The 24,643-nt window shown below is 53.7% G+C and overlaps 1 long non-coding RNA gene across 1 annotated transcript; it reads left to right on the plus strand.

Moving 5' to 3' along the window:
* The first annotated feature begins 4,798 nt into the window (after nt 1-4,798).
* On the plus strand, nt 4,799-7,080 carry LOC136357547 (uncharacterized). Its single transcript, XR_010742907.1, has 3 exons — nt 4,799-4,990; nt 5,553-5,618; nt 6,904-7,080. It is a non-coding gene; the product is annotated as an uncharacterized lncRNA (long non-coding RNA).
* Nucleotides 7,081-24,643: the final 17,563 nt, after the last annotated feature.

The raw sequence follows: 24,643 nt of genomic DNA on the forward strand, positions 1-24,643 counted from the left end.
GTGAAGCCGGCTGTGAAGCAGGAGTGAAGATCTTGGAGAACCCGTCGCAGAACCTAAGCCACCCTCTAGTGTTTCGTTTGTCGTGTGTTTCCTTGCTTGTGTGTGTAGCGCGTGGTTTGCATCGGTGGGTGGTGATGTAACCATGCTAGGTTGTTTGCTTAATCAACTTGCAGAATAAGCCTAACATACATCATAACAGCAAAAGACTTAGATCTGTTAAGGTCCTATCCTTAGTTTCTAATCTGTCTCTCCCCTTCGTTTTCCCTCTCTCCCTCTCCAAACCTTTGCAACAGATGGCTGACAATGAGAAAGGCAATAAGGTCAGGAGTCAGGACATTGGTACCTCAAGCTCCCGAGTGAATGAAGCACAAGACACCAGTTGTGCGGCAGTGGTCCAACACCTGATTAACCAGAACAAATTGCTTATAGAGATACTACAGCAGCATCGGATGCCAATTTTGAACCCGAGTCAGATGCAACCTCAGGTGCAGTTGGAGGCAGTCCAAGCACTCACACCACAAGTCAGCGCACCGCCAACATCCCAGAAGGCCCCTCATGCCATGCCACATGTTGACCCAAAAGAAGCAAGTATCATCTGTTTTATGTGTGATGAGCAAGGGCACTACGCAAGGAACTGTCCTCAGCAGAAAAGAAAAGCACCAATGCGAACCGAAGGTGAAGTTCGTAAGATGATCATTACCAGCACAGAATGGCCTCCACCAGGAATGACAAGACGTCAGAGAAGAAACACCTTCCGAGGTGCACCACAGTTGACAGAGCATCTTTTAGCTAATGGAGGTAGAGTGTCTGATAGTGAAGATTCAGATCAAGTCTCCTCAGAAGATGAAGATGAGAAATCTCCCCAAGGTTTCAACCAGGATAAAATGGAACGTAAGGCATGCTCTCGTTGTGGAGAAATCGGACATGTTGCCAGCTCGTGTGCCTCTACATGCGTTCATTGTGAGGAAGACCATCCACCCGACAGGTGTCCAACGAGCAGGATCACTTGTTTCTTTTGTGAAGGAACTGATCATGTACCAAAAGATTGTCAATTCAGTTTTCTGCTGACGAAGAAGATGGCTAACCAACCCGCCGGTTTCAACGGAGAGAAGCATCAAGGCAACACCAATCCTCGCCAAGATTACAGTTTCAGCCTAACTCCAGTGCCAGGACAGAGGAATCAAAATGAGAAAAGAAAATGCCGAGTCCGGGAAGATATCTGTTGCTTCAATTGTCAAGGAATGGGTCATTTCGCCGACAAGTGCCCAAAACCGAGAAACATAGCTGCCGGCACGTCAGTCCACGCAACTCCCTGCAATCAGAAGCTTGCTCCTCAACGAATGGTCATCCATGCATCCCGAAGCAGTCCTATAGCCCGCGTTGCAACAGCTCCAATTCCAATGAGTGCACTACCACAAGGTGTCAATGCTCAATTTCAGCCCCAGCCACCAGCTGACAAGACAGATGCCAGTATCTGCGTTGTACCTTTAGAAGCTCCAATACAGCAGCTGAGAAATCAAGTACAAGATGAAGAACCCGAGTGTAAGAAAGTTATTGTTTGTCACAACTGCAGTGGAGAAGGGCATTACTCCAAAAACTGTCCCCGACCTCCACATTTTCGCCAATTTACACGAAGCAGACATTCCAATCGTATTGTGGTCACTGGAGCAAACGCCGTACCCGTAAGGCCTCGTGTTAATCAGAACCCATAGCAGAAACAATGCACCAATGCTCCACCTGCTGCACCTGACTCGGCAATAAATCTTAGCAACCATTCTCTGCAACGACAGCCTCAGCAAAGAATTGTCGTAGATGGAAGGAGTTGTGTCTCTCCCCGACCTACTCCAGGCCGAGCCAAGGGCAATCAACCTCCGGAGGGCGATACCAAGCAGAAGACCGTCATCCGCTGCAACCAACAATCAGAAGGAAGCTTCTCCTGTGAATGATAGCATTATGCAGTCCTATCACATCATCACAGAACCAATCAAGGATGCAGTCACTAGAACAATGCCAGCTATATCTCTCCAGAATCAAAATGAGCAGCCATGTTTGTGGTTTTCAGTCCGCTACTTATCATGGTGTAATCGAAAGTTTGCAGCAATCATGAAATTCATAAATATAATCATGTCTGTAAACAGTGAGCTTGCTATGTTTAGAGATGATTCATGTTGAGGATACAATGTACCGATGTTAAGCACCGTCCCTTTTCGTTTAAGGCAGTGCCTCGTATTCATGTAATGAGGGAGAAATGTGTAATACAGACAAGTTCCATGAGGATTCGTTTGAAAGATGCGGATATGTGATCATGTGTATAATTGTTTACTGACATAGGAGACCTAGGGTCTCATTTCAGAGGAACTGTGTTCCAACCTCGAGTTAATAACCAACCTGTTGATGGAAAAGAAAACCAATTAAACTGTGTTGGGTTAAAAAGCCAACGAGACAGTAGTTGAGGATAGGAGTTCGGATACGCCTTTTACAGATCAAGATAAGGATTGTTGGAGGAAACCCCGAAGGGTACTCGTCATGCCTCTACGTTGATAAGATCGGATATACCTGCCAACAGATAAGGAGATCCAGGAGACATCAATATTTGAGAACATAATAGTCGATGGTTGGTAATTAGTTTACCTGGTATCAGAACAAGGTCAAAGGTGATGTGGCAGAAGAACAATTTGGATGCTCCCCATCTCGAGGAAGCACTAAAGATGACCATCGGCAATTAAACCCTAGTGGTATAGATACAGATAGCAGGCAATGTATTTCCCTGAAGGTAGTCAGTGCAGCTTTTTGACGAACCACATCAAGGTTTCACCGAAAGGCAGCAAGCCAAAGGACCTCATCGTCCCCAGAAGCGTCCGCAATCCACATTAAAGAATACCACCTGTTAGAGATAAGCCGAAAGAAGATTGATAAAAGGGATTGGCAAAGATGCTCTCTAGCATGAAAGAAGTAGGCCGAAAGGTGATTGATAAACAGAAGCATGCTCTGCATCGCTCACGGAAGACCCCTGATTGTAATTGCCCCGCAACAGTCACCTTGTCATTAAGTAAGCAAGATGACCTAGGTAAAAGTGTTTCTATGAAGGCAAAGAGTGAAATCTTCCACTCGGTATCAGATGCTACACGGAGTGAAAAATGCAAGCACCGGTTACCAGGCAACGCCACGTCCTGGGAGATGATCCAACGGGAAAGAACTCATCAAGGTTAAAGGTGTAAAGGAATACGTTGAGTGCTAACTGATGACAACATGAAGAGAATAGCGGAAAGTAAACTGAACATAAAGAAAGTGAATCTGAGTTGCTTGTTTGTGGGAGCTATTCCCAGTTATGAACCAAGTGATATGTTCGAAGATAGTCTACAGAGGTCAGATTAAGATCACCTCTAACAACGAAGCTTCAGATCTGGCAGGATCACGATCAGACAATAAGAAGTCCAGCAGTAAGACTATTTGGGGAGACGTCAAAGTATGTCAAGTGGGATAAATTGGTTCTCTTGGGAAGCATAACTTATAGTTAGAGTGGTTGACCCTCGCATCGCATAGCAGAAGTACCTAGCACCGGAGACCAGGAAAGCTAATATGAGACAGTTGATGGCAAGTTAGAAGTGAATGACAAGCATGATATTCTTATGATGACAAACATAGTATCCTAGTAATGACAAGCTAGTGTTGACGCATGACGTGAAGTGGTAACTTGTCTGAGGTTGACTCCGAAGATATGAATCATGAGAAGTTCTGGAACGGAAGCATCACTGGACTACCGCAACCTAGTCTGAGTCAGCCAAAAGGTGCATCCTGGTCCAAGTCAGGTGAAGAGAAGATTCCATCCGCAACAGGAGGTCAAGCCAAGCAGTTCCGAGTGGTAAAGTTTTGCTGGAAGTTCGTCAAGACGCAACGGAAGAAGTCAGACAAGAAGAGAAGACCGCCCAACCTATCTTCTTGCTAGCCTCCTCGAATCTCGGGGACGAGATTCTTGTAAGGGGGGTGGATTTGTCACGTCCTGATAAATTCATCCCAAAATAAAAATCATCTTCTAAAAGGAATAATAGAATTAATTAAAATTCGAAAAGAAATTGGCAAACCTTAAAATACGTACAAGAAAAATTCAAATGTGACCCGGAGAATTTTTGTTAAATTCTCCTTGGTCTAAAAGGAGCCCTCAAATTTTAGTGGAATTTTCAGAGCACAAATAATAATTGAAAAGAAATAAACAAAGTCGAAAAGGTTTATAAAAAGAAAAACCCTAAAAGAAGTCTTCTTTCCCCCCCTTCCTCTCTTGGGCCGGCTCGGCCCAACTCTCCCTCCCTCTCTCTCCTCTCCTCCGCGGCCCATCGGCTCCCCGCGCGCGCGCGCGCCGCTGACAGGCGGGCCCGCCCGCCACTCTCGCTGACAGGTGGGACCCACCTGTCATCTCCCTCCTCTCGCCGCGCCCGCCGCCAGCGCCCGTGCCCTAGCGCCGCCGCCGCCGCGAATCCCGCCGCTCCCGTCCGCCCCGCGTGCAATCAAGAGGGGGGAATTAATCCCCGCGTTCCCCTCCCCCGTTTCCCCCTCTTTCCCCTCTCTCTCTCCCTCGGATTCGTTCGAATCAAGCCCGTAATCGTCGCCGGCGCAATCAATGGAGCCGAATCTTCCGCGCGCGATTCCTCCCTCTCCGGCCGCTCTTTCCTTCCCCCGGCGCTATTTAAACCCTCCCCGAGCTCCGCTCTTTCGTTTCCGCCGCTCGCCGCTCACTCTCGCCGTCGGAATCGTGCTCGCGCCGTAGCACCTTCTCTCCGCCGTCGCCGCCGTGCTTCGGTTAGCCGCCGCCGCCGCTCCGCTCCTCCTCCCGACTCGGCGACACCTCCCTCGGCATCGCCGCATCGCCGTCGACCTCGTCCGCGCCTCCGTTTCGCTCGCCGACCGTCGGAGCACCGTCGTCATCGTCATCCCGAGCCGCGCCGCCGTCTCCCTCCGCTCCGGCCGCCGTTCTCGTCGTCGTCGTTGTCCCGGGGTGAGCCGAGGACCGCCGTTCGCCTTCCCCCTTCCCTCCTCTCTCTCGGGCGCCGCTCCGCCGCGCCGATGGTCGCCGGCGGTGACCATCGGGGCGCGGGCGCGTCGCTCCCGTCGGCCGCGCCGGCGAGGCCGCCCTCGGGCGCGCCCTCGCGGCTGCCAAGTGGGCCCGGCCGTCAGCCGCCCGCGCCCGCGGGTGCGGCTGACGCGCGGGACCCACGGCGCCGACCGCCGCCAGCCGCGTGCGCCCGGTCCACCGTGGACCGTGGGGCTGACGCGTGGGCCCCACTCCCCGTGGACCCGGTCCGCGCGTCCCCTCCCTCGGCTGACGCAATAATCCGTTTTTTTTAATTAAAATTTAAATGAAGAAATTCGCAAATATCCATTTAAAGAGCATATAAACTTCAAATGGCCATATCTTGGCCATTTGAACTCGGAATTGGACCGTTCAAGTCTCTAATTTTTCCTTAAGAAGTAAAGAACCCATTTTTGTGCTTTGTTCCTGCTTGTTGTTTGGAGTTTATTAGAGTAAAAGTCTTTTTCTTTTTCCGTTGGTCGTGTAGACGCCGCAGCTTCGGAAGATCCGCTCTTCGTGGAAGTTGAAGCCGTCGTTTGGGAAAGCGAGCAAGGCAAGACACATCATCTTGATCATATTGAATCCCATTTTATAAAATTATGTTGATTTAAATTATTGCATTATCGCTTTATTTAAATTCCCGCGTTGTCACTGTTTTATTTAGCCATGCCTATTTATCTTTGTTACGACCATATTATTATTGTTATTGTTATTGTTATTACCTTGTTCACCCTAGATTAAACAAAACCTCAACTAGTGGACACTCTACTCATGGTTCCACTAGTATGAACTTAGGTAGATGCTTCGCTGGTTAATTAGGCAACATTAGGTGGTTTTTACAACTTTAGACTTGGGAAATTCTCATATCATTTGGATACTGTGGAATTGTTGGATTATGATGGAATTGGACATACACCTCTCTTCCTCTTTCAAAACCCCTAAAACCTGTTTTCGGTGGGGTTTGGGTGCATGCCAGTTATGGGAAGTAGCACCCCGGCCACTATAAGGACTAAAGCTCGGGCCTCTGTTGCAAAGCACTACCGTACTTCCACATGTCTAATGGGTAAGGCTTAGTTTGTGGCTCAGTCTAGTCATAAACAAAAGTACACGGATTGGAGATGGATGAAGTCGGGCTTCGATGGACATTCTCCAGGGCAAATGAAGGCTACACGAGCTGCGGCCCGGTAGTCGAGATGTCATACGGCGGAGGGTTGGTGCCCAATGCTAGGGGCTCAGTTCTACCTGCCTGTCCCGGGTATCCCGGCCGTAGGTAGGATTGGGTCGGTACTCTTGTCTAAGGCTAGGATGGGTTGGAAACTATGTCACGTCTTCCGTCCGTATACCGTGGTGGTATGTGGCACGTGGCAACACGTGAGGGAGAGGTGTCTTGTGGGTAAAGATGTACACCTCTGATCAGAGTAAATCTATTCGAATAGCCGAGCCCTCGGATATGGGCAAGCCTAGCAATGTACCCAGGTCAGTGTTTCAATTCTTAAAATTTGCTCAACAACTAAAATATGGAATGGTTGGCCTGGGTTGGCTTGGGACGAGCTGGGACCCAGGGTCGGGTTGCCAGTTCGGTCCAATTCATCGTAGGCCTTGGGTTAAGGCAGGTTCGTGAGGGTTCACGGCCTTGTTTAATAACACTGTGTAGCTCTAGGATCGTCTTTATAAAATAGCTTTGGGCAACTAAGTGACTTTTAAATGCTGTTTACTGCAAAACTGAACCCCTATATTATTATCTCCTTGTACTCCCTTGCATTAATCATGCATTCTCCGGTGTGGCTTGCTGAGTACTGTGGTTGTACTCATTCTTGCTCAATCTTTTCCCCCTTCAGTAAGAGAAGCTTTGGAGGAGAGGTCTTAGGTGGAGTCCTGGCTTATACCCCAGTTGAGCGCCTGTGAAGATGGAGCCGTAGGCCCGCTAGTCCGCTGCTGTTTATTTTTGATTGTCAGGCCTTAAGTGCCTTTGTAATAATGTAAATATTATCGATATAATAAAGATGTGTCTTTTATATCATGTTTGTATGGTGTACCCCGGCTTTTCCTGGGACGGGGATTAATACACTAGCGTTCGGGAAAAGGCAATTTTCCCGGTCGCGACACCGACCCAATCCTGCCTACGGCCGGGATACCCGGGACAGGCAGGCAGAACTGAGCCCCTAGCATTGGGCACCAACCCTCCGCCGTATGACATCTCGACTACCGGGCCGCAGCTCGTGTAGCCTTCATTTGCCCTGGAGAATGTCCATCGACGCCCGACTTCATCCATCTCCAATCCGTGTACTTTTGTTTAAGACTAGACTGAGCCACAAACTAAGCCTTACCCATTAGACATGTGGAAGTACGGTAGTGCTTTGCAACAGAGGCCCGAGCTTAATCCTTATAGTGGCCGGGGTGCTACTTCCCACAACTGGCATGCACCCAAACCCCACCGAAAACAGGTTTTAGGGGTTTTGAAAGAGGAAGAGAGGTGTGTGTCCAATTCCACCATAAACCAACAATTCCAAAGTGTCCAAATGATATGAGAATTCCCAAAGTCTAAAGTTGTAAAACCTCCTAATGTTACCTAATTAAATTGCGAAGCATCTACCTAGAATTAAACTAGTGGTGTCATGAGTAGAGTGTCCACTAGTTGGGGTTTTGTTTGATCTAGGGTGAACAAGGTAATAATAATAACAATGACAATAATCATATGGTCATAACAAAGGTAAATAGGCATGGCTAAGTAAAACAGTGATAACGCGGGAATTTAAATAAAGCGATAATGCAATAATTTAAATCAACATAATTTTATAAAATGGGATTCAATATGATCAAGATGATGTGTCTTGCCTTGCTCGTTTTCCCAATCGACGGCTTCGACTTCCACGAAGAGCGGATCTTCCGAAGCTGCAGCGTCTACACGACCAACGGAAAAGAAAAAGGCTTTAACACTAAATAACTCCACATAACAGCAGAAACAAAGCACAAAAATGGGTTCTTTACATCTTAAGGAAAAATTAGAGACTTGAACGGTCCAATTCCGAGTTCAAATGGCCAAGATATGGCCATTTGAAGTTTTTATGCTCTTTAAATGGATATTTGCGAATTTCTTCATTTATTTTTCAATTAAAAATCCTATTTATTGCGTCAGCCGAGGGGGCGGGCGCGCGGACCGGGTCCACGGGAAGTGGGGCCCACGTGTCAGCCGCTCGGTCCACGGTGGACCGGGCGCACGCGGCTGGCGGCGGTCGGCGCCGTGGGTCCCGCGCGTCAGCCGCACCCACGGGCGCGGGCGGCTGACGGCCGGGCCCACTTGGCAGCCGCGAGGGCGCGCCCGAGGGCGGCCTCGCCGGCGCGGCCGACGGGAGCGGCGCGCACCCGCGCCCCGATGGTCGCCGCCGGCGACCAACGGCGCGGCGGAGTGGCACCCGAGAGAGAGGAGGGAAGGGGGAAACGAAGGGGACGGTCCACGGCTCACCCCGAGACAGCGAAGGCGGCGGAAACGGCGGACGGAGCGGAGGAAGACGGCGGCGCGGCTCGGGATGACGAGGGCGACGGTGCTCCGGCGGTCGGCGGGCGAAGCGGAGCGGCGGACGGGGTCGGCGGCAACACGGCGAAGCGGACGGAGGGGTCGCCGAGTAAGGAGAAAGTCCGGAGCGGCGGCGGCGGCGGAACGGAGCTCGGCGGCGATGGCGGAGAGGGAGGAGCACGGCGCGAGCACGATTTCGACGGCGAGAGCGAGCGGCGAGCGGCGGAAACGGAAGAGCGGAGCTCGGGGAGCAATTATATAGCAACGGGAGGGAGAGAGAGCGGCCGGAGAGAGAGGAAACGGGCGCGGAGATCTCGGCTCCATTGAATACGCCGGCGAGGTTTGCGGGATTGATTCCGAGCGAATCCGAGGGAGAGAGAGAGGGGAAAGAGGGGGAATCGGGAGAGGGGATTGCGGGGAGTGATTCCCCTCTCTTTAATGCGCGCGGAGACGACGGGATGCGGCGGAATCCGCGGCGGCGGCGGCGCTAGGGCACGGGCGGGCGGCGGCGCGGCGGGAGGAGGGAGATGACAGGTGGGCCCCACCCGTCAGCGAGAGTGGCGGGCGGGCCCGCCTGTCAGCGGCGCGCGCGCGCGGGGAGGCCGATGGGCCGCGGGAGGAAAGAGAGAGAGAGAGGGAGGGAATGGGCCGAGCCGGCCCAAGAGGGAAAAAGGGGGGGGGAAAAGAACTTCTTTTAGGATTTTCTTTTTATAAAACCTTTTTAACTTTGTTTATTTCTTTTCAATTATTATTTGTGCTCTGAAAATTCCACTAAAATTTATTTAAGCATTTTAGGCTTTTAGGAAATATACAAAAATCCTCCAAGCCTCATTTGACTTTTATCTTTGCACATTTTAATTGTTGAAGGCTTTCACATTGAATTTTACTTATTCTTTTGCACAATTTTGAGGATAGATTTTAGAGTCGATTTGGGACGCGACAAACCTACCCCCCTTAAACGGAATCTCGACCCCGAGATTCGGAAGAACTGGCGAAGAGATCGGGATGGGCTGCCTTCAGCTCGTCTTCACGCTCCCAAGTAGCTTCTTCTTCGGCGTGGTTGCTCCACTGGACCTTGCAAAAACGGATGACTCGGTTCCTGGTCCTGCGCTCCATGGTGTCCAGGATTTTCACTGGCTTCTCCACATAAGTCAAGTCTTCGCGAACTTCAATTTGCTCTGAGTCGGCCTGCTCGGATGGCACTCGAAGACATTTCTTGAGTTGCGACACATGGAACACATCATGCACGTTGCCCAAGGAGGCGGGCAGCTCCAACTGGTAAGCGACTTCTCCGCGTCGAGCGATGATACGGAAGGGACCCACATACCGAGGTGCGAGCTTCCCTTTTGTCTGAAACCTGTGCACACCTCGCAATGGCGTGACCCGAAGATACACAAAGTCATCCACTGCGAATTCCAGATCACGGCGACGGTTATCTGCATAACTTTTCTGCCGAGACTGTGCCACCTTTAGATTATCCCGAATGATTCTGACTTTAGCTTCAGCTTCTCTCAGGATATCAGTCCCGAACACTTGGCTTTCCCCAACTTGGTCCCACAGGAGCGGTGTCCGGCATTTGCGCCCGTACAACGCTTCATATGGTGCCATTTGTATGCTGGCTTGGTAGCTGTTATTGTAGGAGAACTCGGCATAGGGGAGACTCTTATCCCAAGTCTTCCCGAAATCTAGGACACATGCGCGGAGCATATCTTCTAGGATCTGATTTAGACGCTCGGTCTGTCCATCTGTCTGCGGGTGATATGCGGTGCTGAAATTTAGTCGGGTACCAAGCTCTTCTTGGAGCTTCTTCCAAAAGTGAGAGGTGAATTGGCTTCCCCTATCAGATACGATTTTCTTGGGAACGCCATGGAGACTCACGATCCTAGCGAAGTAGAGCTCCGCTAGTTTATTCCCTCCATAGGTGGTCTTCACAGGAATGAATCGAGCTACCTTGGTTAATCGATCCACTATTACCCATATAGAATCATACCCACCTTGGGTTTTTGGAAGGCCGGTGATGAAATCCATCCCAATTTCATCCCATTTCCATTCCGGCACTTGGAGAGGTTGGAGAAGTCCGGCCGGTCGTTGGTGTTCTGCCTTGACACGCTGGCACACATCACATAGAGCCACAAACTCTGCAATTTCCCGCTTCATGCTAACCCACCAGTATTTCTCCTTCAAGTCTAAGTACATCTTGGTACTGCCCGGGTGAATGGAATAAGGACTTTCGTGAGCTTCCTGAAGTATCAGCTGTTTAAGTTCTCTGCTATCCGGAACGCATACCCGCTTTCCGTTCCATAAGGTTCCGTGTTCATCCTCTGTGAAACCAGCGGCTTTACCCTGTTTCATATTCTTGAGGAGTCCATGCATGTCCGGATCATTCTTCTGAGCCTCGCGGATTTGATCGAGCAAGGTGGGCTGGGCTTCTAGCGCGGCCAAAAATCCACGACCAACTATGTTTAGGTTCAGGGCTTCCATCTGTTGATTAAGCTCGGGTGGAATGCCTCGGACGTTGAGAGTATTGCAATGGCTCTTCCGACTTAGAGCGTCGGCAACCACGTTAGCCTTACCAGGGTGATAGTGAATTCCCACATCATAATCCTTGATGAGTTCTAACCATCTCCTTTGCCGAAGATTCAGATCCGACTGGGTGAAGATGTATTTCAAACTCTTATGATCAGTATATATTTCACATCGGTTCCCAATGAGATAGTGCCGCCAGATTTTTAAAGCATGAACCACCGCTGCTAACTCCAAGTCATGTGTAGGGTAGTTGCCTTCATGAGGTCGTAGCTGGCGTGAGGCATAGGCTACCACATGACCGTCCTGCATGAGCACGCACCCCAATCCTTGGCGCGAAGCATCACAGTACACCATGAAATCCTTGCGAGTATCCGGCAAGATTAACACTGGCGAGGAAACCAGCTTTTCTTTGAGAGTTTGGAACGCCTTCTCGCATTGCGGGCTCCACACAAACTTCTCTTCTTTCTTCAACAACTGTGTCATGGGTCGAGCGATTTTGGAGAAGTTCTCGATGAACCTCCGGTAGTATCCTGCCAAACCCAAGAAACTGCGAATCTGAGTGACTGTCTTGGGTTGCTTCCAATCGGTGACGGCGGTCACTGTTTCGGGATCCACAGCAACTCCTTTAGCAGATATCACGTGCCCCAAAAATTTGACTTCGGACAACCAGAACTCACACTTGCTGAGCTTGGCATACAATTGATGTTCCCGCAGCTTTCCCAATACCAGACGGAGATGGTGCTGATGGTCTTCCTCTGATTGTGAGTATATCAGAATGTCATCGATGAAAACCACAACGAACTTATCCAAGTATTCCATGAACACTTTGTTCATCAAGTTCATGAAGAAGGCAGGAGCATTGGTTAAGCCGAACGACATCACCGTGAATTCATACAGTCCATATCGCGTAGTGAATGCGGTCTTCGGAATATCTTCTTCACGAATACGTAATTGGTGATATCCGGAACGAAGATCAATCTTGGAGAATACAGTGGCACCTTTGAGTTGGTCGAACAGATCATCGATCCGGGGAAGAGGGTACTTGTTTTTGATGGTGACTTCATTGAGAGCTCTGTAGTCAACGCACATCCTCTTCGTCTTGTCTTTCTTCTCTACAAAGATCACAGGAGCACCCCATGGGGAAGTACTCGGACGTATGTACCCCTCTTCTTTCAATTCTTCCAACTGTGTCTTTACTTCGGCTAGTTCATTTGCTGCCATACGGTAGGGTCGCTTGTGCAGAGGAGTGGTTCCTGGAGCAAGATCTATCCGGAACTCAATCTCTCGCTTGGGCGGCATACCAGGTAGTTCTTCCGGAAACACGTCTCCGAACTCTCTGACTATGGGGATTTCTGACAGACCTATCTGATGCAGTTCTGAACTTCTGACAGAGGTTGGAGGTGCAAAGAAAACAACCGGTTGCTCTGGTCCTCGGTACAGAGTGACAGTGCGTCTCGCGCAATCCACTACCCCTTGGAATTGGGCCAACCAATTCATCCCAAGAATCACATCCAAATTCTTGGTGTCTAGCAGAATCAGATCCGAGGGAAAAGGAATCCCCTGAATTTCTATAGGGACGGCAGGGCTATAGTACTTTGCTGTCATAACCCCTCCAGGGGTGGTGATGAGCAGAGGGTTTCTAAGCCTTTCTACCCCCAACTGATTTCTCCCCACGAATGGCACAGATATAAACGAGTGGGAAGCTCCAGAGTCGAACAAAATTGTAGCAGGGATGGAATGAACGAGGAACGTACCAACGATGACGTCTGGAGTTGTCAGCACGTCCTCGGCCGTCACGTGATTCACACGACCCCGAATGACATCCTTCCCGCCGTTGTTGGAGCGGGGAGGCGCTTGGCCTTGCTGACGCCTTGGCTCTGGGCATTTATCCGCAAAGTGCCCGGGCTCGAAGCAGTTGAAGCACAGACGCTGCGGACCTGAAGCGTCCCTGCGACCTTGAACAGGCTGCACAGTTGGCGTAGGAGGACGGGGCGCACGAGTCCCCTGCTGATTCTGCTGCTGTTGCTGCTGTGGGACGCGCACCACGAATTGAGGTCGGGGCGCTGGGCGAGGTTGCTGCTGCTGCTGCTGCTGCGAGGAGGATCCCCCTGGGTAGGGATTGGTGTAGCGGACCCTCTGGTTAGCACCCTGTTGATTGCGGAAATTCGCCAAGCGGCGCTTGTGCGATTCCAGCTCCTTGTGCTTGGCTTCCAAGCGGATGCTCTTGTCCACCAGTCGTTGAAAATCAGGATAGTCCCCAGAGACTAGACGAACAGACAGCTCGGGGTCCATTCCTGCCAAGAACTTCTCTTGCTTCTCCTCATCTTCCCGCACATCCTCCGGGGCATAACGGGCTAGATTGTTGAACTCATGCAAATACTCCATCACGGAGCGGTTGCCTTGCTTCAACTCCCGAAATTCCCTTTTCTTAAGAGCCACGACTCCAGCGGGCACATGGGTTCTCCGGAAAGCGGCGGTGAAGCGAGTCCAAGTAATAGGTTGCCCTTCTGGCTGCGTGGCCTGGAAATGGTCCCACCATAGAGATGCGGGCCCCTGCAGCTGATGGGCGGCGAAGGTGACTTTCTCCTCATCACTGCACTGCACCGTGTCTAGCTTCTTCCCCACGGCATGCAACCAATCCAAAGCATCCACGGGGTTGTTGGAGCTAGAGAAGGTAGGTGGGCGGATGCGGAGGAACTCGGCGAGTTTAGAGTGTTGGGGAGGTGGTGGGGGAGCATTCTGTTGTGGCGGGTTTTGAAGGTGGTGGAGGAAAGCATTCATCAGGTTAGCTTGCTGGGCGAGGATTTGGGTGAGAATGGCGTTGGTGTCTGGTGGTGGTGGCGGAGGTGGATTGCCTTGGTGGTTGGGGTTGCTGCCTTCGGGTTGGTTGCCTTCACCGGTGTTAACATTTCTCCTGGTCGTCACCATCTGAAAACCCCACCCAGAACCAGCAAACAGAGAAGGAGCTAACAAATAAAACTAACCACCCACGACTACTATTATTCTTAAATTTATTACTGATATTAAATTGGTTCATTAATGTTCAAGTTGCTTAGGCAAACAAAATAAGACAGGCTCCGACATAGTTATGCCACACACCGGCATAACCATGCCCCACACAACTCAAAAAGACAAACGAGGAAAAACACACGCGCAAGCCTACTAACTGCTCGTCTACCGCTGCGACGGGCCAGAGCGGAAGGTGAGCAACAGCGCACCCTCCGAGCTACCAACGCCGGAGGCTTCCCCCTCCTGGGGAACCACGGGCGCAGGCTCGGCACGAGGGGTCTCGACGAAGCAGGTCCACGCCAGGGACTGACGGACAAGCTCAGGCCTGGAGGTGCTCTTGCGGGCGGTGATCTTCTGGCTGCGGCAGACGCGGCGACGCTTGGGACGGCTGTCCTCTCCCTGGGCGATCTTGAGCTGATGCAGCTGCGCCTCCAACGCGTCGAGGTCCTTCTTGAGCTGCAGATTCTCTTGGCGCAGCTCCAGGATCTTCATGTTGTTCTCCACCATGCCACGGCGCACCATCTGATGGAAGTCGATACGAGCCGCGTCGTACGCCTCCACCATGCGTGCCAGATGCACGACGGTAGCGTCATCCTCCGAGCTGGCGTCTCGGAAGGTGGCGTAGTCGCGGGCTCCTCCGCGACGAGGGTGGTAGCGGTAGGGCGAGTGCTGCAACTCGTCCGGGTAGCGCTGGTGAAGGGTGCCGATGGCGAGGAGAGCGGCGTTCTGGCAAGCGGCGGGGAAGGAATCCCCACCCGCGGTGACTGCCAGCGAAGTCCGCTCGGGAGAGCCGGAGAGAATCACTGCAGTGACCTCCCAACCAGCGTGAGGCTCTGCATCCTCACCCTCCTGCTCCGGGAGCGGCCTGGCCTGGTAATCCACTCCATGTGGATACCCCAAGACCACGCACATGCCCCGCAGCTCCAAGACGAAGCCAGTCATGTGCAAACCACGACGGGTAACGCTGCCGGCCATCTACAAACAAAAAGAAAAGCAACATTTTAAAGGCCAGATTTTGACGATAAATGAAGCAGCAAGACAAGAGAGAATAGCGGGTTTTCACAAATAATAAAGGATTTTTATTTTTTTGAAAATATAGCTACGGCCTGGGGATCTACGGCTCGTCCTAGGGTCAAGGGTGGCTCTGATACCAACTTGTCACGACCGGAAATCACCCAACAGGCGTTCCTGACGTGCGTGTATTATTCCTTGTCCCAGGAGGCAAGGTACACCAAAAGTTGATACAATTCAGAGTTTAACAAGCGGAAGCGTAAATATAATTATTACACGGGCAACAACGGCCCAGCACACAAAGACAACGAAAAACAGCGGAAGACTAGGGCGACGACCACAGGCACTTGACGGCAGGCACGAGCTAGACACCAAAGCCTTCATCTTCAAGGAGCTCCTCTTCTGGACTTGGGAAAAATTGAGCAAGACTGAGTACAACCACCGTACTCAACAAGACACACCCACAAATGCAGAATAAATGCAAGGGAGTACAAGGGAATAATAATATAGGGATTAAGTTTTGCAGTAAACAGCATTTAAAAGACATTTAGTTGCTCAGGGCTATTTTGTAAACACGATCTTAGAACTACACAATATTATTAATCAAGGCCGTGAACCCTCACGAACCTGCCTTAACCCAAGGCCTACGATGATTCGGACCGAACTGGCAACCCGACCTGGGTTCCAGCTCGTCCCAAGCCAACCCAGGCCAACCATTCCATATTTTAGTTGTTGAGCAAATTTTAAGAATTAAAACACTGACTTGGGTACATTGCTAGGCTTGCCCATATCCGAGGGCTCGGCTATTCGAATAGATTTACTCTGATCAGAGGTGTACATCTTTACCCACAAGACACATCTTCCTCACGTGTTACCACGCGCCACATACCACCACGGTATACAGACGGAAGACGTGACATAGTTTCCAACCCATCCTAGCCATAAACAAGAGTACCGACCCAATCCTGCCTACGGCCGGGATACCCGGGACAGGCAGGCAGAACTGAGCCCCTAGCATTGGGCACCAACCCTCCGCCGTATGACATCTCGACTACCGGGCCGCAGCTCGTGTAGCCTTCATTTGCCCTGGAGAATGTCCATCAACGCCCGACTTCATCCATCTCCAATCCGTGTACTTTTGTTTAAGACTAGACTGAGCCACAAACTAAGCCTTACCCATTAGACATGTGGAAGTACGGTAGTGCTTTGCAACAGAGGCCCGAGCTTAATCCTTATAGTGGCCGGGGTGCTACTTCCCACAACTGGCATGCACCCAAACCCCACCGAAAACAGGTTTTAGGGGTTTTGAAAGAGGAAGAGAGGTGTGTGTCCAATTCCACCATAAACCAACAATTCCAAAGTGTCCAAATGATATGAGAATTCCCAAAGTCTAAAGTTGTAAAACCTCCTAATGTTACCTAATTAAATTGCGAAGCATCTACCTAGAATTAAACTAGTGGTGTCATGAGTAGAGTGTCCACTAGTTGGGGTTTTGTTTGATCTAGGGTGAACAAGGTAATAATAATAACAATGACAATAATCATATGGTCATAACAAAGGTAAATAGGCATGGCTAAGTAAAACAGTGATAACGCGGGAATTTAAATAAAGCGATAATGCAATAATTTAAATCAACATAATTTTATAAAATGGGATTCAATATGATCAAGATGATGTGTCTTGCCTTGCTCGTTTTCCCAATCGACGGCTTCGACTTCCACGAAGAGCGGATCTTCCGAAGCTGCAGCGTCTACACGACCAACGGAAAAGAAAAAGGCTTTAACACTAAATAACTCCACATAACAGCAGAAACAAAGCACAAAAATGGGTTCTTTACATCTTAAGGAAAAATTAGAGACTTGAACGGTCCAATTCCGAGTTCAAATGGCCAAGATATGGCCATTTGAAGTTTTTATGCTCTTTAAATGGATATTTGCGAATTTCTTCATTTATTTTTCAATTAAAAATCCTATTTATTGCGTCAGCCGAGGGGGCGGGCGCGCGGACCGGGTCCACGGGAAGTGGGGCCCACGCGTCAGCCGCTCGGTCCACGGTGGACCGGGCGCACGCGGCTGGCGGCGGTCGGCGCCGTGGGTCCCGCGCGTCAGCCGCACCCACGGGCGCGGGCGGCTGACGGCCGGGCCCACTTGGCAGCCGCGAGGGCGCGCCCGAGGGCGGCCTCGCCGGCGCGGCCGACGGGAGCGGCGCGCACCCGCGCCCCGATGGTCGCCGCCGGCGACCAACGGCGCGGCGGAGTGGCACCCGAGAGAGAGGAGGGAAGGGGGAAACGAAGGGGACGGTCCACGGCTCACCCCGAGACAGCGAAGGCGGCGGAAACGGCGGACGGAGCGGAGGAAGACGGCGGCGCGGCTCGGGATGACGAGGGCGACGGTGCTCCGGCGGTCGGCGGGCGAAGCGGAGCGGCGGACGGGGTCGGCGGCAACACGGCGAAGCGGACGGAGGGGTCGCCGAGTAAGGAGAAAGTCCGGAGCGGCGGCGGCGGCGGAACGGAGCTCGGCGGCGATGGCGGAGAGGGAGGAGCACGGCGCGAGCACGATTTCGACGGCGAGAGCGAGCGGCGAGCGGCGGAAACGGAAGAGCGGAGCTCGGGGAGCAATTATATAGCAACGGGAGGGAGAGAGAGCGGCCGGAGAGAGAGGAAACGGGCGCGGAGATCTCGGCTCCATTGAATACGCCGGCGAGGTTTGCGGGATTGATTCCGAGCGAATCCGAGGGAGAGAGAGAGGGGAAAGAGGGGGAATCGGGAGAGGGGATTGCGGGGAGTGATTCCCCTCTCTTTAATGCGCGCGGAGACGACGGGATGCGGCGGAATCCGCGGCGGCGGCGGCGCTAGGGCACGGGCGGGCGGCGGCGCGGCGGGAGGAGGGAGATGACAGGTGGGCCCCACCCGTCAGCGAGAGTGGCGGGCGGACCCGCCTGTCAGCGGCGCGCGCGCGCGGGGAGGCCGATGGGCCGCGGGAGGAAAGAGAGAGAGAGAGGGAGGGAATGGGCCGAGCCGGCCCAAGAGGGAAAAAGGGGGGGGGGAAAGAACTTCTTTTAGGATTTTCTTTTTATAAAACCTTTTTAACTTTGTTTATTTCTTTTCAATTATTATTTGTGCTCTGAAAATTCCACTAAAATTTATTTAAGCATTTTAGGCTTTTAGGAAATATACAAAAATCCTCCAAGCCTCATTTGACTTTTATCTTTGCACATTTTAATTGTTGAAGGCTTTCACATTGAATTTTACTTATTCTTTTGCACAATTTTGAGGATAGATTTTAGAGTCGATTTGGGACGCGACAAGCCCCTAGCATTGGGCACCAACCCTCCGCCGTATGACATCTCGACTACCGGGCCGCAGCTCGTGTAGCCTTCATTTGCCCTGGAGAATGTCCATCGACGCCCGACTTCATCCATCTCCAATCCGTGTACTTTTGTTTAAGACTAGACTGAGCCACAAACTAAGCCTTACCCATTAGACATGTGGAAGTACGGTAGTGCTTTGCAACAGAGGCCCGAGCTTAATCCTTATAGTGGCCGGGGTGCTACTTCCCACAACTGGCATGCACCCAAACCCCACCGAAAACAGGTTTTAGGGGTTTTGAAAGAGGAAGAGAGGTGTGTGTCCAATTCCACCATAAACCAACAATTCCAAAGTGTCCAAATGATATGAGAATTCCCAAAGTCTAAAGTTGTAAAACCTCCTAATGTTACCTAATTAAATTGCGAAGCATCTACCTAAAATTAAACTAGTGGTGTCATGAGTAGAGTGTCCACTAGTTGGGGTTTTGTTTGATCTAGGGTGAACAAGGTAATAATAATAACAATGACAATAATCATATGGTCATAACAAAGGTAAATAGGCATGGCTAAGTAAAACAGTGATAACGCGGGAATTTAAATAAAGCGATAATGCAATAATTTAAATCAACATAATTTTATAAAATGGGATTCAATATGATCAAGATGATGTGTCTTGCCTTGCTCGTTTTCCCAATCGACGGCTTCGACTTCCACGAAGAGCGGATCTTCCGAAGCTGCAGCGTCTACACGACCAACGGAAAAGAAAAAGGCTTTAACACTAAATAACTCCACATAACAGCAGAAACAAAGCACAAAAATGGGTTCTTTACATCTTAAGGAAAAATTAGAGACTTGAACGGTCCAATTCCGAGTTCAAATGGCCAAGATATGGCCATTTGAAGTTTATATGCTCTTTAAATGGATATTTGCGAATTTCTTCATTTATTTTTCAATTAAAAATCCTATTTATTGCGTCAGCCGAGGGGCGGGCGCGCGGACCGGGTCCACGGGAAGGGGGGCCCACGCGTCAGCCGCTCGGTCCACGGTGGACCGGGCGCACGCGGCTGGCGGCGGTCGGCGCCGTGGGTCCCGCGCGTCAGCCGCACCCACGGGCGCGGGCGGCTGACGGCCGGGCCCACTTGGCAGCCGCGAGGGCGCGCCCGAGGGCGGCCTCGCCGGCACGGCCGACGGGAGCGGCGCGCACGCGCCCCGATGGTCACCGCCGGCGACCACCGGCGCGGCGGAGCGGCGCCCGAGAGAGAGGAGGGAAGGGGGAAGGCGAACGGCGGTCTTCGGCTCACCCCGGGACAACGACGACGACGAGAACGGCGGCCGGAGTGGAGGGAAGCGGCGGCGCGGTTCGGGATGACGATGACGAAGGTGCTCCGGCGGTCGGCGGGCGAAGCGGAGCGGCGGACGGGGTCGGCAACCACTCGGCGAAGCGGACGGAGGTGTCGCCGAGTCGGGAGGAAGTCCGGAGCGGCGGCGGCGGCGGAACGGAGCTCGGCGGCGACGGCGGAGAGAGAGGAGCACGGCGCGAGCACGATTCCGACGGCGAGAGCGAGCGGCGAGCGGCGGAAACGGAAGAGCGGAGCTCGGGGAGCAATTATATAGCAACGGGAGGGAGAGAGAGCGGCCGGAGAGAGAGGAAACGGGCGCGGAGATCTCGGCTCCATTGAATACGCCGGCGAGGTTTGCGGGATTGATTCCGAGCGAATCCGAGGGAGGGAGAGAGGGGAAAGAGGGGGAATCGGGAGAGGGGATTGCGGGGAGTGATTCCCCTCTCTTTAATGCGCGCGGAGACGACGGGATGCGGCGGAATCCGCGGCGGCGGCGGCGCTAGGGCACGGGCGGGCGGCGGCGCGGCGGGAGGAGGGAGATGACAGGTGGGCCCCACCCGTCAGCGAGAGTGGCGGGCGGGCCCGCCTGTCAGCGGCGCGCGCGCGCGGGGAGGCCGATGGGCCGCGGGAGGAAAGAGAGAGAGAGAGGGAGGGAATGGGCCGAGCCGGCCCAAGAAGGAAGGGGGGGGAGGAAAAGAACTTCTTTTAGGATTTTCTTTTTATAAAACCTTTTTAACTTTGTTTATTTCTTTTAAATTATTATTTGTGCTCTGAAAATTCCACTAAAATTTGTTTAAGTATTTTAGGCTTTTAGGAAATATACAAAAATCCTCCAAGCCTCATTTGACTTTTATCTTTGCACATTTTAATTGTTGGAGGCTTTCACATTGAATTTTACTTATTCTTTTGCACAATTTTGAGGATAGATTTTAGAGTCGATTTGGGACGCGACAATCCGAGAGTAAGGTCTCTTGGTTGCGCGTCTTCACAACCAAGTCATCAACATAGGCCTCAACATTACGTCCTATTTGGCTACCCAAAGAAATTCGAGTAGTACGTTGAAAAGTAGGACCTGCATTCTTTAGCCCGAAAGGCATTGTCGTATAACAATAAGTTCCTATGGGGGTTATGAATGCAGTTTTTTCCTCATCCTCCCTAGCCATGCGAATCTGATGATAACCAGAGTATGCATCTAGAAAACACAAAAGGTCGCACCCCGCGGTGGAGTCGACAATCTGATCTATGCGAGGCAGGGGGTAAGGGTCCTTAGGACATGCCTTGTTAAGGTCGGTGTAGTCGATGCACATCCGAAGCTTGCCGTTCGCCTTGGGAACGACGACCGGGTTCGCCAGCCACTCCGGATGGATGACCTCACGGATGAATCCGACCTCCAGAAGTCGCGCCACCTCCTCGCGGATGAAGGCTTGACGTTCCGGGGCCTGCCGCCGCACTTTCTGCCGGACCGGCCTTGCGCCCGGCCGCACGGCGAGACGGTGCTCAATCACCTCCCTGGGGACCCCGGGCATGTCCGCCGATCTCCAAGCGAAGATGTCGGCGTTTGCCCGCAGGAAGGAGACGAGCGCGTCTTCCTATTTGTCGTCCAGAAGACCACCGATTCGTGTGGTCTTGGACGGGCCGTCGCCCAGGGTAACCTCTTTGACCGGGACCTCGTCGCACGTGACCATCCGCTGCCTCGGGGCGGCCGGGACGGAGGTGCTGAGCCTCCCGTCGCCACCCTCGGGCTTGGACGCCGCGGCGAGGTGGTCCGCGCGCTGCTCCATACAAGCAAGCGCGACTTTGAGGTCGCCATGGACAGAGATGGGGCCACCGGGGCCCGGCATCTTCATCTGGAGGTAGGCGTAGTGGACCGCCGCCATGAACTTCACCAACGCGGGCCTCCCCAGGACCGCGTTGTAGGGCAGACTGAGGTTCGCCACATCGAAGTTCACCCGCTCCGTGCGGAAGTTGGCGGATCCACCGAAGGTGACCGGGAGGTCGATATGACCTAGCGGCCAAGTGTGCCCCGGCGTCACACCGATAATCGGCTGGGACGGCCGGAGCACCATCCCCGGGGCCTTGATGGCGTCAAAGGCTGCGGGGGAAAGGATGTTGAGGGCTGCACCCCCGTCTATGAGGACACGCCCCAACTTCACGTTGCAAACGGTGGGGGAAACCACCATCGCGATCTGTCCTCCCTGGGCAACGCACGGCGGGTGATCGGTCTGGTCGAAGGTGAGGGCAACCTCCGACCACCGCGCCCGCCGCGTCGCCTCATGGGTAGGGGCTGCGGCCAAAAGCTCTCGCTTCATGGCCTTGAGGCTCCGGCGAGAAACGTGAGCGCACGCTCCCCCATCGACGGTGGCGATGGTGACCTCAGGCTCCTGGAACCCCAGGCCATCGTGGCCATCGTCGATGTCCTCGGCGGGGGCCTTCTGTTTGGCCTCACTTCGCCGGTTGCCGGCGGGAGCCGCCGGGGCCTTGCCCTCACGGCGCTCCTGCCTCCTCTCCTCCTCCCACTTCCTCGTCCACTCAGCCAAACTTTTAACCGCGCGGCAGTCCGCGAGGTCGTGGAGGGAGGTGTTGTGCACGGAACACCACTTGCCGGTTGGGCGCTCCCTGCTGGGAGCGCCGGCCTCCTTCTTTTTGTCGCTCGCAGGCCTCCCCTTTCGGGTGGCCCGCGAAACACCCTCGACGGCGAGGACGTGACCCTCGTCGTCAGAATGGGCCGACCTCTTCTTCCTCCTCCTGTCCCGTCGCCCTGACCGAGCGGCGGACCCGGGGGCAGCCGAAGCTGCCACACCGGAACCGGAGGAGTTCCAGGTCCAGGCCTCCTCCTTGCGAGCCACACGGTCCGCGAGCTGAAAAAGCTCCGCGGTGGTCTGGGGCTCCTTGGAGGCGATCTTCTCGAGCATGCGGTTGTGCCGCACGCCGCCCCTGAACGCGTAGATCACCGCGTGTGCGGGGATGCATGGTATGGTGTTGCGGACTTGACAGAACCGCTGAATGTACGAGCGAAGAGACTCATCGTCCCTTCGCTGTACCGCATGCAAGTCCGCTTCTTCACCTGGGCGCGGATATGTGCCCTGGAAGTTCATAGTGAACTGCTGGCACAAATCCTCCCAAGAGTGGACCGACGCAGGTGGCAAGTTCATTAGCCAACCCCGTCACCCCCGGCGGCCTCGATCCCAGTCGTGTAGATCTGGAGAAACTCGGCAGGGTTGACGCTTCCGTCGTATTTTTCGGTGATGGTGGGCCGGAACCTTGGGGGCCAACGGACATTCCGAAGGCTCGCCACAAAGGCTCGACAGCTGTCACACCCCGGAGTTTTCCTCCCAAGTCAAAATTGTAATTTATAATTGACCCTAAGAAAATGCAGAGGAAATCAGGACAAAACCCTAAGAAAACAATGCAAATAATAATCGGATTTGACATGTGGAATTTTTCTTGAGTTCTACATGTCGAAATTCACTAACAGGATTTTTAGTGGAATTTTCAGAGCTCTAGAAATAATTTTAACCAATTAAAATGGAGCAAGTGCAATTTTAAATTCCAGGGAAATTCCTTTTTCTTTTTCTTTTTCTTTTTCCCCTCTTTTTCCTCCTTTTTGCGAAATGGGCCGTCGGCCCATTTCCCTTTTCCTTCCCCCCCCTCCTCCTTGCTGGGCCGGCCGCAGGCCGAGGCCCAGCCCAGTAGCCGGCCGCCCGCCTCCCTCCTCTCGGGGTCGCCGACAGGTGGGGCCCACCTGTCGGACCCGTCTCCCTCCTCCCGCCGATCCCGCTCGCGCCGCCACCGCCGCAACCGACGCCGCGCCCACGTCTCCGCCTTCCCCGGGCCACGTCGACCACGCCCGCGCGTGCGCCGCATTCCCCGCGCCCGTTCCCCTCTCTCTCCCGCTCGCGCCCGCGCCCGAGATGGCCGGGATTCGAAAACCGAATCCCGCCTCTCTCTCCTCCCCACTCCCCCACGTCGGCCGTCGAATCCCGCCGCTCCCGGCCACGTCCGGTTCCCCCATCCCCTATTTAAGCATCGCCGGCACCCCCTCTCGCTTTTTCCCCATTGCGCCGACCTCTCCCGAGCTCCCCAACGCCTCCGCGCCGTGCAACCACCCGCCGCCGCCGCTTTTGCTACTCCGGCCGCCGCTAGCCGCCGCTAGGCTCGCCGCCGTCTCACGCCGTCGCCGCCGTTAGCTTCGCGCGGCCGAGGTCCACCTCGTCCACCCCTCCTCCGTCGAGGTTCGTCGCCGGAACCCTCATCTCCACGCGCACGGGTGAGCGCCACCTCTACCGCCGCCTTCGGCCATGGATCCCGATCGCCATGGTCCATCTCTCTCTCTCTAATCCCTCTCTTCTCCTTCCTTAGGGCACGCCGAAGCTCGTCCGCTAGCCGACGCCGTCCTCCCGTGGCTTGCCGTCGCCGTCCGCCATCGCCTTCCTCCGCGCCGGCCACCCTCGGTGAGGCATCCCCTCCCTTCTTTTCCCCTTCCTCTCCCCCTAGAGCCGCTAGCCGCCGCTCTCCGCCGCCGGACGGTCGCCGCCGGTCGTCGCTTTGCGCCGCTGCCGCATGTGCGCCGCCGCCGTGTGAGCGCCGCGCCGCCGGCGCCATGGTCGCCGCCGTCTCGCGCCGCGCCCGCGCGCCCCGGCCGCGAGGTCCCGCGCCGCCGTCCGATCTACCCAAGGGTAGATCGGGGCCGTCGGTCCGGTCGCCACGTGGCGCCGCCGCCCCATCCTTTTCCCCGGGTCGCTGACCGGTGGGCCCGCGAGCCGCCGCCCCCTTTCTCTCTCTCCCGGTCGCTGACCGGTGGGCCCGCGAGCCGCCGCCCCCTTTCTCTCTCTCCCGGTCGCTGACCGGTGGGACCCGCCTGTCGGCGCCGCG

The sequence above is a fragment of the Oryza sativa genome, chromosome 8 (genome assembly GCF_034140825.1).
Source record: "Oryza sativa Japonica Group chromosome 8, ASM3414082v1".
Lineage (NCBI taxonomy): Eukaryota > Viridiplantae > Streptophyta > Magnoliopsida > Poales > Poaceae > Oryza > Oryza sativa.